This window comes from Lissotriton helveticus, chromosome 4_1 (genome assembly GCF_964261635.1).
Source record: "Lissotriton helveticus chromosome 4_1, aLisHel1.1, whole genome shotgun sequence".
NCBI classification, from domain to species: Eukaryota; Metazoa; Chordata; class Amphibia; order Caudata; family Salamandridae; genus Lissotriton; species Lissotriton helveticus.
In genome coordinates, this window is record NC_136063.1 from 403,330,120 (window position 1) to 403,343,617 (window position 13,498).

The window sequence follows — 13,498 nt, forward strand, 5'->3', positions numbered from 1 at the left end:
AACTGGTGGCAATGTAAATTTAGCAGTACCCTTGCGCGTCGGTAGGCGTCGTCTGCGGCTCCGCGTCCGTCGGCGGCGGCGCCGCGATGAAGCCGTCGGAGTACTTAGACGCCGCCTCCGCGTGCTGACGTCAGCAGCGCAGATCCGGGAAAAGTGGTACCTTAGTCTTTTTTGACTAAACTTTTTGATCCTTTTTGATCATTACTTTTTCGAGTCTTCGACTCCGAACGGTGCCGATAGGGATGCCAGGTTTTAAACCCTGTGAGGACTGCGACCGACTGATGTCGGTCACCGACCCTCACCGACAAGACCTGTTCCGACTGCCGGGCCCTGACTTAGAAAGCTAGGCGGGAGCGGTCCCACAAGCGACACGAACTCCGGCAGTCGGCCCCGTGCTAGGAGAAGGAGAGCTCCCGGTCCGGACGGAGGTCGAGGGACCGGTCGCGGGAGCAAAGCCATCGTAGCTCCGGGAGTCGACATCCCTCCTCAGGGTCGAAGTCGTCAGGTAAGCACAAGAAGTCGAAGAGACGTCATCGCTCTTCCGACTCACCCGACGCACGCACGACGCGGCCGGGGGTTCAGGTGGCACCGCCCACGCGGCTCCGTCTGAGTCGCAGGCGTCGCGTCCGGCCCCATACCCTCCGGTCCCTGAGCCGCGCGCGACGCCGGAGGAGATCGAGCGGTTCCTCATGGCCATGAGGTCCCTCTCTCCCCTGGCGGGCTCCGTGGCGCCTTTGGGCCCAGCGGACCCATCTGGGGGGCCCTAGCGGATCGGGGGCTTCGGCCCCGACGCCGTCGGGTGCTTCGGCCGCCGGCGCCTACGGGCACGGCGCCACAGGACCCCACTGGATCCGGGTCGTCGCCGGTGGACCTAACGACCTCCCCGGCACCGGTCCCTCAGGTGTCACCCCCGGCGCCGTCCCCGATACCTCCCTCGATCCGGTTCCGGCCCCGGAACGGCGCCGCTTTCGACGCCGTTCGGAGAGTTCATCTTCCATGAGCCGGCCCCATCATTTGACACCCCTGAGTACCAGGAGATGGGTGATGAGGAGTATTGGGAGGGGTCTGAGGACCCTCTGACACAGGAGTGTCAGTCCCAGGAGGACTGGACAGGTGAACTTGGGGATGCTAGTGGTCTGGACACCTCGCCAGACGCTGGTTTTGTTTCCCCTCCTACAAGGCAGACCATGCGCTTGAGCGCTTTAAGGACTCCAGGGCTACGGCCAAGTCCTTGGGGCTCTCGGGCCAGCGCCAGCAATCGGCTGCCTTTCACTCCTTTCGTGGCCACGGAAGGGGTGCGCCCACACGTGCCGCCAGCCACGCACCGCAGAGTAATACCCAACGCGGTGGCGGCCGCGGAAACCACCGTGGCGGCAGTCGGGGGCAGCGGCGAGGTCAGTCCACACCTTCCCCCGCAGCATCAGCCTCAAAACCCTCCTAGTCCGTGCTTTCAGGCCCATGTGACACCAGTGGGGGGCAGGGTTCGCCATCACCACCTCCACTGGCGCACTGTCACATCGGACAGGTGGGTGCTGCAAATCGTCCGAAGGGGCTACTCCCTCCCCTTCGAGGCGACTCCTCCAGCCATGCCACCGCAGAACCACGGTGTATCGGGGGTTCATTTGCGACTTCTGCAGGAGGAAGTTGCGGCCCTCTTGGCCAAGGGGGCCATCGAGCGCGTTCCTGGGCCAGAAGTAGGGTGTGGTTGCTACTCCCACTACTTTCTGGTACCCAAGAAGGGCAAAGGGGGCCTACGCCCTATCTTGGACCTAAGGAACGTCAACGGCTTCCTCCGGAAGGAGAAGTTCAAGATGCTGACTCTGGCTCAGGTCCTGGCTGCCCTGGACCCAGGAGACTGGATGGTAGCGTTGGACTTGCAGGACGCTTACTTTCATATCCCCGTCCTGCCTGCCCACCGGCGCTACCTGCGGTTCATGGTTGGCCACGAGCACTTTCAATTTACCGTGCTCCCCTTCGGCCTTACCAGCGCCCCACGAGTGTTCATAAAGGTGATGGCGGTGGTCGCAGCTCATCTGCGCAGGTTAGGGGTTTCAGTCTTCCCCTACCTCGACGACTGGTTGTTGAAGGCGGGCTCGCCCCAGACAGTCGTCAGCCACCTCCAGACGACGGCAGACCTCCTGCACCACCTGGGGTTCTCCATCAATGTGCCAAAGTCACACCTGTGCCCCTCTCAGAAGCTCCTCTTCATCGGAGCGGTTCTGGACTCGGCGCGGTTTCGGGTTTATCCGCCCGAACAGCAGGTCCGGGATATTCAGGCTCTGATTCCCATCTTTCAGCCGTTATCCCGGGTTTCGGTCAGGTTGACGCTGCGGCTTCTGGGGCTGATGGCCTCCTGCATCCTACTGGTGCATCACGCCAGGTGGCGGATGCGGGCTCTGCAGTGGGACCTGAAGTTTCAGTGGGCCCAGCATCAGGGCAACCTATCCGACCACGTCCTGTTCTCGGAGGGCACTGCGAGACAGCTGCAGTGGTGGCTTACGGACCGCGATTGGGTCAGCGGCAGATCCCTCTCCCTTCCCCAACCGGAGCACGTAGTTGTGACGGACGCGTCCCTCCAGGGCTGGGGAGGCCACATGGGAGAGGCGGAGATCAGAGGCCTCTGGTCTCCGGCGGAGACCTGGCTCCACATCAACCTGTTGGAGCTCCGGGCGATTCGTCTGGCACTGAAGGCATTCCTCCCCTCTGTCCGGGGGAGTGTAGTGCAGGTATTCACGGACAACACCACCGCCATGTGGTACTGCAACAAACAAGGTGAGGTGGGGTCGTGGATCCTTTGTCAAGAGGCTCTTCGCCTTTGGCAATGGCTGGAATGCCAGGGCGTGACCCTGGTGGCTCAACACCTGGCAGGTTCTCTGAACGCCAGGGCGGACGAACTCAGACGTCGGTGCATGATGGATCACGAATGGCGTCTGAACTTGGACGTGGCGCAAGGCCTCTTTCAGCAGTGGGGAGAGCCTTGGTTAGATCTATTCGCCACAGAAGAGAACGCGCAATGTCATCAGTTCTGCGCGTTGGAATTTCCAAGGCGGCACTCGCTCGGAGACGCTTTTCGTCGCGAGTGGAGTTGCGGTCTATTGTACGCCTTTCCGCCTATACCACTTCTGCCCAGAGTGCTGAAGAAAATCAAGCGCGACCGGGCCCAAGTCATCCTTGTGGCTCCGGACTGGGCACGAAGGTACTGGTATCCAGAGCTACTCAGTATGTCAGTCGATCCCCCGGTTCGTCTGCCTCTTCAGGAGGACCTTCTGTCGCAGCAGCAGGGGACGGTCCTCCACCCGAACCTGTCCAGTCTCCACCTCCATGCTTGGAGATTGAGCGGCGACAGTTGAGGCCATTTGACTTGCCTCCTGAAGTCTGTAATGTCATTCTGGCAGCCAGGCGTCCCTCCACAAAGTCGGAATACACCTGCAGGTGGAACAGATTTGTGACATGGTGCACAGCAAAGGCTGTGGATCCTCTTGCTGCCCCTCTTTCTGAGGTTCTTCTCTTCCTTCTTTCTCTTGCCCAGCAGGGCTCTGCTCTGGGCACTATCAAGGGCTACCTTTCTGCCCTTTCAGCCTTTCTGAGGCTGCCTGATCAACCTTCTTTGTTCAAGTCCCCTATTGTAATTAGATTTCTTAAGGGCATCACACACACGTTTCCTCCTGTTCCGTTTGTGATGCCTCAGTGGGACTTGAACCTGGTTCTTACATTTCTGATGTGCGCTCCCTTTGAGCCACTTCACAACTGTCCTCTACGCCTTCTAACTCTGAAGACTGCTTTCCTGGTTGCCATCACCTCTGCTAGGAGCGTGAGTGAGCTCCAGGCCCTTTCTTGTACTCCACCTTTCCTTTCTGTCCATCCGGACAAAGTGGTGTTGCGTACTAAGCCATCTTTCCTGCCCAAGGTTGTCACGGCCTTCCACATCGGGCAGTCTATCACCTTGCCAACCTTCTTCCCGCCACCGCATCCCTCTAAAGAGGAAGAGCGGCTCCACCGTCTGGACCCAAAACGTGCGCTCTCATTTTACTTGGATCGCACACGCCAGTTCCGGGTGGATGACCAACTCTTTGTTGGTTACGTGGGCGCGAAGAAGGGGAAAGTGGTGCACAAGAGGACCATCTCCCGGTGGATCATCTTGTGTATCAAGGCATGCTATTCCTTGGCTAAAAAGGAGCCCCCTGTTGGATTACGGGCTCACTCTACCCGAGCCACGGCAACTACAACTGCCCTGGGCCGGGGAGTGCCCTTACAAGACATCTGTCAGGCAGCTACGTGGGCATCGCTGCACACGTTTGCAAGATACTACTGCCTGGACAGCCAAGTCCGGAGGGATGGCTTCTTTGGCCGTTCTGTCCTCCAGGACTTTCTGGTGTGATTATTGGTTCGCAGACCCACCATCGGGGTTGGTATTGCTGGGGTATCTATTCTAAGGTAAGGAATCTAATACTAACGTGTCTCTTTCAGATGCACAAGTTACTACTCGTGTAACGATATATCTGTAAGAGACATTAGTTAGTATTAGATTCCTTACCGACTCACCCATCCTCCCCGTTCTGCGGACCAATATCTAGGGTTAGGGTTTACCCCTTTCAGGGCCCTAGTTTCAATGGCACCAGTGTTGGTTTTTTGACATGGCTCTGCGTTTCTGGCGCGGAAAAGCTGTGTCTAAGAACTGACGTCAGCACGCGGAGGTGGCGTCTAAGTACTCCGACGACGTCATCACGACGACGCCGACGACTGACGCGGAGCCGCAGACGACGCCTACCGACGCGCAAGGGTACTGCTACGCAAAAGTTTCCGGATCCAGTCTGACGCCTGGGGATATTCTAAGGTAAGGAATCTAATACTAACTAATGTCTCTTACAGATATATCGTTACACAAGTAGTAACTTGTGCATTAAATCCCACACTGGCATCAGTGTGGGTTTAATGTACTGAGAAGTTTGATATCAAACTTGTCAGTCTTCAGTGTAGCCATCATGGTGCTGTGGAGTTTGTAATGACAACCTCCAAGCACCGTATACTCTTAATGGCATCACTGCACTTACAGTGCCCAGGAAGGGCCCTGGGTACTGTAGCGTCACAGGTCTCATGCACCTGTGCCCACACCACTGGCATAGTGCACCCAGCTAGAGGGGTGACTGATGTATGCCAGGGCAGTGTGTTTGTGGGCATGGCACACAGGTATATCTGCCATGTCTACTCTTTGTTTAGTTCTGCACTAGGACACTCAGCCTGCAAAGGCAGTGTGTGGGTGTCCGATTACAGGGCCCCTAAGGGTGGCACAATAAGTGCTGCAGCCATTTGGGATCGTCTCTGGTCACCATGCCCTGGGTACCTAGGGTACCATTTACCAGGGGCTGACAAGTGGCCAGAGATACCAATTGGGTTTAGGCTTTAGTACAGTTTTTAGGGAAGGAACACAGGCCCTGGGTACCTGATTGGCAGGGACCCAGGACACACCAAGGAAAAGTGCCTTAGTTATCAGGCAAAAAGTGTGGGGGGGGGGGTTACAGCAACAGAAACCCATTTCCCTACAGTCCTGCAACCAGCAACCTCAGAAACCCCGGAGGACCTGCCTGCCTTCACTTCCAAACGACTGCGTCTCCTGTGAACACCGAATTTGTTCAATTGCAACCTCTGGCAGCAGCCGGAAACTGCAAATCCAGCCCACTCTGCACCCGCCGAACCCCGCCCGAGCACTAGTGGAAAAATACCATGAGGAGGTCACCCCGGCGATCCTGACCTGAGATCAGGAGACCCCTGACCTGCCTCAAGTTTACGCCTGCAGCCTAAATCCAGAAGGCCCCCCCAACCGGGACCCAGAGCTGATAAGAAGATCTGACCCCAAAAGGCACCCCTGCACCCGACGCCCCACGGCCTTGTGTGCCCAAACCAACGGTGCCTAACCAACCCTTAACTTCCCAAATCTGAAAGAGACACGTTAGTGTTAGATTCCTTACCTTAGAATATCCCCAGGCGTCAGACTGGATCCGGAAATTTTTGCGTAGCAGTACCCTTGCGCGTCGGTAGGCGTCGTGGGCGCCGTGATGACATCGTCGGAGTACTTAGACGCCGCCTCCGCGTGCTGACGTCAGTTATTCTTTTTTCCGCGCCAGCAAGCGCAGATCTGGAAAAAGCAGTAACCCTAGTCATTTTTTGACTAACTTTTTGATCACTTTTGATTGTTCTCGAAGTCTTTCGACTCCGACGGTGCCGTAGGGATGCCCGGCTTTAAGCACTGCGATGATTGCGACCGCCTGATGTCGGTCACGGATCCTCATCGCGTGTGTTTATCTTGTCTCGGCGTCAACCACGACGACAAGGCCTGCTCCGACTGCCGGGCCCTCGCTTCGAATGCCAGGCGGGAGCGGTCCCGCAGGCGGCTCGAACTCCGGCAGTCGGTCCCGCGCCGCGAGAGGTCCCGATCCCATGGGAGGTCGAGGGACAGGTTGCGGGCTCGGAGCCACCACAGTTCCGAGAGTAGGCCGCCCTCCTCCGGGTCGAAGTCGTCGTCGGGTAAGCGGCACAAGAAGTCCAAGCGGCGTCATCGCTCTTCGGACTCCCCCCGACGCTCGCACGATGCGGCCGGGGGTTCGGGTGGCACCACCCACGCGGCTCCGACGGAGTCGCGGGCGCCGCGTCCAGCCCCATACCCTACGGTCCCTGGGCTCAACGCGATGCCGGAGGAGGTCGAGCGCTTCCTCATGGCCATGAGGAAACTCTCTCCGACGACGGGCTCTGCGGCGCCTTCGGGCCCAGCGGACCCGTCTGGGACCCCTAGCGGGTTCGGGGGGGGGGGATCTGCCCCGACGCCGTCGGGTGCTTCGGCCCCGGCGCCGCAGGTTCCCGTTATCCCGACGCCGCCGGCGCCTTCGGGCCCGGTGCCGAGGGGTTCAGTTGTTCCGGCGCCGCCGGCGCCTTCGGGCCCGACTCCGCTGGACCTCCTTCGGGATCTGGTTTGTCGCCGGTGGACCTTACGACCTCCCCGGCGTCGGACCCTCAGGTGTCGCCTCCGGCGCCGTCCTCGGGCGGCGCCGTCCCCGGTTCCACCTTCGTTCCTGTTCCGGCGCCGGGACGGCCCCGATGGGCTCTGCTCCAGACGTCGTTTGGAGAATTTCACTTCTATGAACAGGCCCCATTAGTTGAGAACCCTGAGTTTCAGGAGATGGGTGATGAAGAGGACTGGGAGGGGTCTGAGGACCCTCTGACCAGAGAGTGTCAGTCTCACGAGGACTGGACAGGAGACCTTGGGGAGGCCAGTGGCCTGGACACCTCTCCAGACACTGGTTTTGTCTCCCCTCCTACCGTGGCTTCGGAGGAGGGGGCAACGTATAGTGTGGTGCTGATGAGGGCTGCCAAGGCCTTGGGCCTTGAGCTCCCCGTCGCGGCTGTGAGGACTAACCTCCTCACTGAGGTCCTTAAACCGCAGTCAAGCTCGGCCGAGCCTCTGCTGCCCTTTAATGAGGCCTTGACCGACGTTCTTCTGGGCACTTGGTCCAAGCCCGCTACGGGTTCGCCCGTAGATAGGAACGAGGCCAGACGCCACCGCCCAGCCCCGGGCGACCCATGTTTCCTGTCCTCCCACCCTATCCCCGAGAGCCTGGTCATCCAGGCCTCCAATTCCCAGACCGCATTCCCGTCGGCCCCGCCGGACAGGGAATCCAAGAGGTATGACCAGTATGAGAAGAGGATCTTCTCATCCCTTAGTCTGGGCCTGCGATCTTCCAACACCGCCTGCCTCTTGGGACGTTACACCCACTCTGTGTGGGATAAGGTCGCGGAGGTGCTGCCAGAGTGTCTGTTGGAGGTACGGGCCAAACTCGGCCAAGCTCTTGTGGAGGGCCGGGATGCAGCCAAGTATTCCATCAGGTGTGGGCTGGATACCACCGACTCGCTAGGTAGAGCGATGGCAACGACGGTGGCGGTCAGACGCCACGCCTGGCTGAGGTCCGCCAACTTCTCGGCAGACGTCCAGAACACACTCATGGACATGCCGTTCGATGGCCGTCGCCTCTTTGGCAACAAGGCAGACCATGCGCTTGAGCGCTTTAAGGACTCCAGGGCTACGGCCAAGTCCTTGGGCCTCTCGGGCCAGCGCCAGCAATCGGCTGCCTTTCACTCCTTTCGTGGCCACGGAAGGGGTGCGCCCACACGTGCCGCCACCCACGCTCCGCAGGGCAATACCCAACGCGGTGGCGGCCGTGGGAACCGCCGTCCGGGCGGTCGGGGGCAGCGGCGAGGTCAGTCCACACCTTCCCCCGCAGCATCCGCCTCAAAACCCTCCTAGTCCGTGCTTTCAGGCCCATGTGACACCAGTGGGGGGCAGGGTTCGCCATCACCACCTCCACTGGCGCACTGTCACATCGGACAGGTGGGTGCTGCAAATCGTCCGAAGGGGCTACTCCCTCCCCTTCGAGGCGACTCCTCCAGCCATGCCACCGCAGAACCACCGTGTATCGGGGGTTCATTTGCGACTTCTGCAGGAGGAAGTTACGGCCCTCTTGGCCAAGGGGGCCATCGAGCGCGTTCCTGGGCCAGAAGTAGGGTGTGGTTGCTACTCCCACTACTTTCTGGTACCCAAGAAGGGCAAAGGGGGCCTACGCCCTATCTTGGACCTAAGGAACGTCAACGGCTTCCTCCGGAAGGAGAAGTTCAAGATGCTGACTCTGGCTCAGGTCCTGGCTGCCCTGGACCCAGGAGACTGGATGGTAGCGTTGGACTTGCAGGACGCTTACTTTCATATCCCCGTCCTGCCTGCCCACCGGCGCTACCTGCGGTTCATGGTTGGCCACGAGCACTTTCAATTTACCGTGCTCCCCTTCGGCCTTACCAGCGCCCCACGGGTGTTCACAAAGGTGATGGCGGTGGTCGCAGCTCATCTGCGCAGGTTAGGGGTTTCAGTCTTCCCCTACCTCGACGACTGGTTGTTGAAGGCGGGCTCGCCCCAGACAGTCGTCAGCCACCTCCAGACGACGGCAGACCTCCTGCACCACCTGGGGTTCTCCATCAATGTGCCAAAGTCACACCTGTGCCCCTCTCAGAAGCTCCTCTTCATCGGAGCGGTTCTGGACTCGGCGCGGTTTCGGGTTTATCCGCCCGAACAGCGGGTCCGGGATATTCAGGCTCTGATTCCCATCTTTCAGCCGTTATCCCGGGTTTCGGTCAGGTTGACGCTGCGGCTTCTGGGGCTGATGGCCTCCTGCATCCTACTGGTGCATCACGCCAGGTGGCGGATGCGGGCTCTGCAGTGGGACCTGAAGTTTCAGTGGGCCCAGCATCAGGGCAACCTATCCGACCACGTCCTGTTCTCGGAGGGCACTGCGAGACAGCTGCAGTGGTGGCTTACGGACCGCGATTGGGTCAGCGGCAGATCCCTCTCCCTTCCCCAACCGGAGCACGTAGTTGTGACGGACGCGTCCCTCCAGGGCTGGGGAGGCCACATGGGAGAGGCGGAGATCAGAGGCCTCTGGTCTCCGGCGGAGACCTGGCTCCACATCAACCTGTTGGAGCTCCGGGTGATTCGTCTGGCACTGAAGGCATTCCTCCCCTCTGTCCGGGGGAGTGTAGTGCAGGTATTCACGGACAACACCACCGCCATGTGGTACTGCAACAAACAAGGTGAGGTGGGGTCGTGGATCCTTTGTCAAGAGGCTCTTCGCCTTTGGCAATGGCTGGAACGCCAGGGCGTGACCCTGGTGGCTCAACACCTGGCAGGTACTCTGAACGCCAGGGCGGACGAGCTCAGCCGTCGGTGCATGATGGATCACGAATGGCGTTTGAACTCGGACGTGGCGCAAGGCCTCTTTCAGCGATGGGGAGAGCCTTGGTTAGATCTATTCGCCACCGAAGAGAACGCGCAATGTCATCAGTTCTGCGTGTTGGAATTTCCAAGGCGGCACTCGCTCGGCGACGCCTTTCGTCGCGTGTGGAGTTGCGGTCTGTTATACGCCTTTCCGCCTATACCACTTCTGCCCAGAGTGCTGAAGAAGATCAAGCGCGACCGGGCCCAAGTCATCCTTGTGTCTCCGGACTGGGCGAGAAGGTACTGGTATCCAGAGCTACTCAGTATGTCAGTCGATCCCCCGGTTCGTCTGCCTCTTCAGGAGGACCTTCTGTCGCAGCAGCAGGGGACGGTCCTCCACCCGAACCTGTCCAGTCTCCACCTCCATGCTTGGAGATTGAGCGGCGACAGTTGAGGCCATTTGACTTGCCTCCTGAAGTTTGTAACATCATTCTGGCAGCCAGGCGTCCCTCCACAAAGTCGGTATACGCCTGCAGGTGGAACAGATTTGTGGCATGGTGCACAGCAAAGGCTGTGGATCCCCTCAATGCCCCTCTTTCTGAGGTCCTTCTCTTCCTTCTTTCTCTTGCCCAGCAGGGCTCTGCTCTGGGCACTATCAAGGGCTACCTTTCTGCCCTTTCAGCCTTTCTCAGGCTGCCTGATCAACCTTCTTTGTTCAAGTCCCCTATTGTTAATAGATTTCTTAAGGGCATCACACACACGTTTCCTCCTGTACCGTTTGTGATGCCTCAGTGGGACTTGAACCAGGTTCTTACATTTCTGATGTGCGCTCCCTTTGAGCCACTTCACAACTGTCCTCTACGCCTTCTGACTCTGAAGACTGCTTTCCTGGTTGCCATCACCTCTGCCAGGAGAGTGAGTGAGCTCCAGGCCCTTTCTTGTACTCCACCTTTCCTTTCTGTCCATCCGGACAAAGTGGTGCTGCGTACCAAACCTTCTTTCCTGCCCAAGGTCGTCACGGCCTTCCACATCGGGCAGTCTATCACCTTGCCAACCTTCTTCCCGCCACTGCATCCCTCTAAAGAGGAAGAGCGGCTCCACCGTCTGGACCCAAAACGTGCGCTCTCATTCTACTTGGATCGCACACGCCAGTTCCGGGTGGATGACCAACTCTTTGTTGGTTACGTGGGCGCGAAGAAGGGGAAAGCGGTGCACAAGAGGACCATCTCTCGGTGGATCATCCTGTGTATCCAGGCATGCTACTCCTTGGCTAGGAAGGAGCCTCCTGCTAGATTGCGGGCTCATTCTACCCGAGCCACGGCGACTACCACTGCCCTGGGCAGGGGAGTGCCCTTACAAGACATCTGTCAGGTAGCTACGTGGGCTTCGCTGCACACGTTTGCAAGACACTACTGCCTGGACAGCCAAGTCCGGAGGGATGGCTTCTTTGGCCGTTCCGTCCTCCGGGACTTTCTGGTGTGATTATTGGTTCGCAGATCCTCCACCGGGGTTGGTATTGCTGGGGTATCTATTCTAAGGTAAGGAATCTAATACTAACGTGTCTCTTTCAGATGCACAAGTTACTACTTGTGTAACGATATATCTGTAAGAGACATTAGTTAGTATTAGATTCCTTACCGACCCACCCATCCTCCCCGTTCTGCGAACCAATATCTAGGGTTAGGGTTGTCCCCTTTCAGGGCCCTAGTTTCAATGGCACCAGTGTTGGTTTTTAACATGGCTCTGCGTTTCTGGCACGGAAAAGCTGTGTCTAAGAACTGACGTCAGCACGCGGAGGCGGCGTCTAAGTACTCCGACGACGTCATCACGGCGCCCACGACGACGGACGCGGAGCCGCAGACGACGCCTACCGACGCGCAAGGGTACTGCTACGCAAAAATTTCCGGATCCAGTCTGACGCCTGGGGATATTCTAAGGTAAGGAATCTAATACTAACTAATGTCTCTTACAGATATATCGTTACACAAGTAGTAACTTGTGCATTACCTCTCCAAGTGGTGGTCACACCCAGAAGTCCTTTGTCTCCCTCCCTGCAGTGCTTTTGCAAACCGGAGGTTCTCCATTGAAAATAATAGGGCTCCCGACCTCGAAACAGCACTCTGCACCCGGCTGCCCCAGTGCCGCTGAGGGTGCACCTTTTGTGCTACTTTGTTTCCCCATTTGCCTTGACCTAAACCCTAGGAGCTTTGCTCCCGCAACCCAGTGACCTGCTTGCCAGCAGCCACCAACCGGAGGATCTCTAGCCCCCTTTGGATAACATTGGGCCTCAACACTCTGCACCCGGCTGACCTAGTGCCCCTGAGGGTGCATCAACAGTGCATCACTGACCCTGGGAGACTCCTGAGTCTAACTCCAGAACCTTAACTCCCACAGTCAATTACTTACTTATGAACCGATAACCTGTTTTCTCTCCATAGGATAACATTGACAATTCTGTTCCAAAAAGTTTTGAAGTGTGGATTTTTTAAATCTAGAAATATTCTTTAAAAATCGCACAAATACCCAAAACGTATTTATTTACCTGTTTACAGGAAATGTCCCAGTGGTGAATCCAGGTATCCAGCACAAAGTAAGAAAACTAAAGTACAAAGTAACTTACCTGTAATTTACTGAAAAAAACATTCATTCCAATGTACTGTATTTGCTAAGTGTTGCAACCTGCTGCATCCCCTGTAAATCAAACACAGTACAAGCTCTATTGCATTTTCAAACTGTTCTATATTCAGCAACTTAATACTGAAAAGTATTTTATGCTTACCTGTGCCAGGCTTACTCGGTTCTAAAAATAAACAATAGTATAGGTATACAAAAATAATTGGCCTAGAGTTCAGTTCATAATTGCCCTCTCAGACTCTTGACCATAAAGACTGCGTTTCTGGCTGCTATCACCTCTGCTCGCAGGGTGAGTGAGCTTCTTTGTTTTTTTCTTTGAAACCTCCTTTCCTTGCTATTCATCCGGTCAAGATTGTCCTTCGAACTAGACCTTCTTTTCTTCCCAAAGTGGTTACCTCTTTCCACATAGGACACACGATCACTTTGCCCACCTTCTTCCTGCCCCCACATCCTTCTAAAGAGGAGAAGAGTCTACGCCGCCTGGATCCAAGACTTGCGCTATCATTTATTTGGATTGCACAAAATAATTCCGGGTGGATGATCAACTCTTTGTTGACTATGTGGGCGCCAAGAAAGGTCGGGCCTTCCAAAAACGCACTATCTCTCAATGGGTTGTGCTTTGCATTAAAATCTGTTATTCTGTTGCGAAAAAGGAGCCTCCGGTTGGGTTGGGCATCCATTCCACCAGGGCGATGGCAGCCACTACTGCTTTGGGAAATGGGGTCCCTCTCAGTGATATCTGCCAGGCAGCCATGTGGGCATCATTGCACACATTCACTAAATATTACTGCCTGGATAGCCAAGTCTGGAGAGTCGGCTTCTTTGGCCGCTCAGTTCTCCAGGACTTTCTGGTGTGAACTTGGTTCGCAGACCCACCTCCGGGGTTGGTATTGCTGGGGTATATATTCTAAGGTAAGGAATCTGTGACTAATAGTCTCTTTCTGGTGAACAGGTTACTTAGATAACAATATATCTGTAAGAGATATATCTTAGTTATAGATTCCTTACTGCCCCACCCATCCTCCCCGTTCTGCGAACTGACTTCTAGAGTTTGGGACTACCTTTCAGGGCCCTAGTGTTGTGCATCAGTGGTCAGTGTCTTGCATGGCTCTGTGC

General features: G+C 57.0%; 1 protein-coding gene across 19 annotated transcripts in view; it reads left to right on the plus strand.

Moving 5' to 3' along the window:
* Positions 1 to 13,498, plus strand: part of UBR5 (ubiquitin protein ligase E3 component n-recognin 5) — a 2,132,574-nt gene that overhangs the window by 1,752,975 nt on the left and 366,101 nt on the right. The window lies entirely within an intron of this gene.